A 5,152-nucleotide genomic window follows, 5' to 3' on the forward strand; every position below is an offset into this window, starting at 1 on the left:
GTGGGAGTGGGTGGGTAGGGGAACAGAGGTGGGGGGAGGGGTATGGGAAACTTTCGGGATAGCATTTGAAATGTAAATAAAGAAAATAATAATAATAATTAAAAAAAGATAAAACAAAAATTATCTAGCTTAGGCAAAGCAGTTGATGAGCAGTAAGAATATAAGGTATGCCTGTAATTAAATATTACTTTATTGTATTCAATTGATAAGTAGCTTATTCAAGAAGTTTATCCTCATAACTTCTTTCCTCAAAAGTCTTAAAAATGTTTTGGATTAGATTATTATTGGTTTTTCAACAAAAGTAAAAATATTCACAAATATTTTCCCAGACAGCTTGGTCTATTCCTTTTATAAAACAGCAATAATACTATGTATCTACATTCACATTAGACTAGATTTCAATAAAAGGATTACATTGAAAAACTAAAATTGTTATCTTTGTATTCCTGTGTGTATAATTTTGTGTGTGCCAGTTGGATTATTCAATGTTTGCATGTACATGTATGCAGGGATGTAGAGAGGATGGAGGTCAATGCCCATGGCTTTATCAGTTACTCAATGCCTTAAATTTTGAGATAAATTTTATTCAAATCAGGTCGAAAGATGGCCAGCACTTATGAGCCATCTCTATACCCCTTGAATGTTCCATTTTTTAACTGAAAGGGCCCGTTTTTTTCTAAATTTAATGTAATATTGGAGTCTTTAACTTAAATATAATGTTACTAATCTACCACGCTGTATTTCACACTTGATTTCTTCCTCTTTTACTGATGGAAACAGGCGCTGAGGAACCCCACTGCTGTTATGTACATTGGTTTTGAACCTGTTGCTACCATTGCTTTCCTTTCACCCTGCCTTTTCCTTCTCTTCCTGTTTCTTCTCTAAGCACTTGATGTGCTATGAACAACAATGTATTTTCACATTTAGTGCATGATATCACGTTACTGGAATGAAACGAAGTTTGGAAAGTATAATGTGTTCCTTTTAAATGTCATAGATTTCTCTAAAGTCGGGCAGCTTAATAAGCATACTGAATGGATCAGTTCAGTGTTTGGGAAACTGTTTACATATTTTTGTTGGAGAGTTCATTTCATCAATTTTAAAATGTGGCTAATAGTCCAGGTACCAGGTCTCTGTTTAGAATGATTAAATAGAAGGGATGCAAAAGAACTGTTTTTTGGTTTTTTTTTTTTGTTTGTTTGTTTGTTTTTTGTTTTGAGCTTATTCTCAGGACAGCATAAGGATGATTTTTTTTTTTTTCATTTTGTTTTTTACAAAGGTATCCATGGTACGGGGCCTTTTAAATTAATTAATTATTATTATTATTTTTTTGCCTCCTTGTCATTTTTTTTCCCTGAACTGCACAAATAGTTCCCATTTCCACTCTAAATTCAGGGCATGAGGCTGCAGTGTGCCTTTGCAAGGAGAATGTTAAAGAATTCAGCGGAGCAGTGAGGCAGAGCGAGACTCTGGAGCCAGTTGGAATCACCTGATCACAGGGGACCCACAGGAAGATGTTGGGTAAGGGAAGAAGTGAGTCTTTTTTAAAGGAGATACTTATTAAAAATTCTACCAGGAAGATACCCAAGGAGCTTCCCTCTGGGGGAAAATGGAGAACTCACTTATGGAAGTCAATTCAACTTCATTTCTGATCCCAGCGGAGGCAGATGGAAGGAGAGCTGGATAAGATTTATAATGAAAAATCAGGTGGGCAATGGCTGAAATCATGAAGAACCGGCTCTCATATTGCCCTTTGTACTGAAATATCAGAACGACCTTGGACAAGTTAGTCCTTCCTGAATCTCATTTTCCCTCTTGCACATTAAGTGACCAGACCATTTCAAATGCCAATTGTCGCTTTTAACATTTCCTGACTCTAGATTCCATCAACAGCAGTACCTGGGAAGGGAACTCAGCAGTAGTAGAATTGGAGCATGATGTTTCACAGCAAACTTCTGGAAAGAATTCCAGGTGTATTTGGGACAAGCCATGCTTCCAATTACCTGAGTGCAGAGATGCGTGGTGCTGCCTATAGTCACTGACTGACATTAATCATGTCAGCTCCCTTTTCTACAAGAATGACTGCTTTAATGGGAAATTCCAGCCACTGTCAACATGCCAGGGGGTGTGAAGACAGAAGAGTAGATGAATAGGAGGTTGTTATTAGAAGGGAAATGATGGATGAGGAAGTCAAGCCCCTGTCTGCAGAGAGGGGGCAGGGGTTGGAAGGGAAGTTGGAGCATGGCTTGAAGTAGCCTGAGCCACCGTCACTGGAGAATATTTAAAAATACATAGCAGCAAATTCAGCTACTCCTGTCCTAGACCCCATTCACGTAGGGAATTACTTGCATTATCTTCTGCCTGTGCAGTGTCAGGTTAAAAGTGTAGACCATGCCTTCTTTTGAATGTTGTCTTTAACATTTTCAACCAGTGCTATTCAAATTTCTATTCCAAATACTAGAAAGGATAGTATGTTTTTGTGATTTAATGTGATTTAAGAAGAAATGCTTATAAACTTATTAATATAGAACATAGCATATACTAAACTTACATAAAGTGAGCTTAAAATGGTTTTCTTATAATCTACTGATTCTTTTTTTTTTTTTTTTCAATTTTCACTTAGGTCAGTTAAGCCTCTCAAAAGATTGAAAGGTAGATTAGGAATCATTTTCATATTGTAGATATGAAAGCCTTAGTTTGATGATATTTTAATAAGATAAATTCAAGCATTTTGACAAAAAAGGGGAGTTCCTAATGAATGGGTAATTCAATGAGTTACATGAATGCTGAGGTCCTTTGATGAGTCCCTCTGTTTTCTATTCTATATTTCACCGTCATCCTTCTAGACAATACAGAGAGCTGATTTTACTTCTTTAAAAATCTTAAACTTTAGACTGATTGTATAACTTAATGTATATTTTATCAAAGAGAGAAGTAGGATTTTGTTAGAATCTGATAGAGTATATACAGATCTCATTCTGTCTTTATATGAATATTTCCCTAGTCACATAATTAATGTACTGCATTTGGTGCAATGTAAGCAACTTCTTAGTCTATGCCAAAAGCTGATTCCCATACATTTGAGTAATGTACACAATCATATAGTTAGCATCATTAGCAGTAAACATTTATGAAAGATTTGCTTGAAGTTGTTTAGGAACTGAGAATTTGTTAATGTGGTGTTCCTACAGACCATCCTATAGAATGGCTTTTAATATGGATCATGGAAACATGCCCAGGGCTGAGATTATATTTAAATTTTTTTTTACTATTTTTGTGTTCTCAAAAAGTACATTATAATAGCACTTTTTGTGTCTATGTTATTGAAAAATATCAATCTCAGATTCATTGTACAAATTGATAATAAAGTGGTCACCACTTAAAACCTGGGAGTTCTAAAACAGGAAAATATACTATGCATATAGATTTGAACTTGGGATTTTTAGTTTCCTATACAGACTGTTATGAACAACATCATTCTCACAACTAAGTCTCAGATAACATGGCAGAAGAGGTAAGATTGTAAGAGGAAAAGGAATGTGGAGTTTGTGTGAAACTGTCTTCTAGTGATGCAGAAGGGAAATCCCTAAACTCCCACCACCATGACAGGCCAAATGAGAGCTAAGCAAGACAACCTCAAGACACTTGCTTATGGAGAAGGAGAAACATAAAAGATCCCAACCCTCGAGAGACAGAAAGAGAAAGAGAGAGAGAGAGAGAGAGAGAGAGAGAGAGAGAGAGAGAGAGAGCCTTCCCCAGATAAGATCACAGTAGTTAAATATCCAGTACAAAATGGTCAGTACTTCAAACATAATGCAAGTAGCATTATACAGACTAAGCAGATTAATTTAAGAATATACATGTATATGCATATCTAAATTTAATAAAATGGAAGCCACAAGTTATAAAGAGCACCAAGTCTATATATGACATTTTAAATTGAGAAAAAGAGAAGGGAGAAATGATCTAGTTGAAGTCTCAAAAATAAAAGGAGAAAATATCAACCAAAATAATTATGTAAAATTAGTTTTAAAAATGTTTTCTGTTCTTTGATTATAAGTAGCACATGCATTGACATTTCCTTTACTGTGTGTATTAATTATCATTAAAGTTTCACCTGTGATGGTGTCATACAATTCTAGAGTACAAAGACCTTGGCTGTATCAATAGACTTACGGTACACTTAATGTCGAAACTGTGTTCATACTTCTAGGGGTTTGCAAAATATGTTAACCTTGGAAAGAAGTTGTCACAGAGGATTAATAACTTTGATGTGGCCCTTACATAAGCTGAGAAACACTTAGATTTCTCTTAACATCAATTACCACCCTCAATTAATTTTTGTTGAGGATTCATGAAGCCATTGGAACACATAAACATAAGAATAATTTTAGAGGGCCAGCAGCATTGAGTCATGTCCAATAAAACTTTCAATAATGATGGAAACACATTTTGTCCTGCCCCACAGTAGACATAACCTGGCTGGTGTGAATTTTCATGTTCTATTTAATATTCATTATGTAAAATGTAAGTGACTACACTAAATGATGGCAGCGATTTTGCAATCAACAGCACAAGTAGCAAGGAAATGACATTACCCTCCACATCACTTGCCTCAACTTGTTATTCATTTAAATTAAATGTACTTCAAATTTTTATAAAATCCATAAATTATATATCTAAATTTGATAATAGGTTACTGGTAGATTATAATAAGAACCCCATTGTGTGAATGTGTGTATGCAGAGGTAGACATTTCAATGTCTATGCTAGGTGTAATAGATTTCTTCATAAAGTAATATTTCACTGAACCCAGGATTAAAAATGCACAGCACTGAATATACCAGTGTTACCTCATATGCTCATGTTAGACTTCACTACTCAGTACCTTTATTCTTCCCTAATGACCCAAGTGTGGCTTTAACGTTCTCTTCTCTATGGTTATGCAGGGAGGAATTACCAGCTTAGTTCCTTTTACACAAGAGAAAGAGCTTATGGATATTTTCTGTAATAAGTAGCTTTTATGTTCTCTTCCAAATCCAAATCATTTTGCAGGGTCTAAATTTTCTTCTGTAGTAAGCAACCTAACTTCTGGGACAGACCCTGCTTCGGGCTCCAGAAATTTGGGCACCTTCCCCGCAAGAGGAAAGGT

The sequence above is a fragment of the Mus pahari genome, chromosome 6, assembly GCF_900095145.1.
Source record: "Mus pahari chromosome 6, PAHARI_EIJ_v1.1, whole genome shotgun sequence".
NCBI lineage: Eukaryota > Metazoa > Chordata > Mammalia > Rodentia > Muridae > Mus > Mus pahari.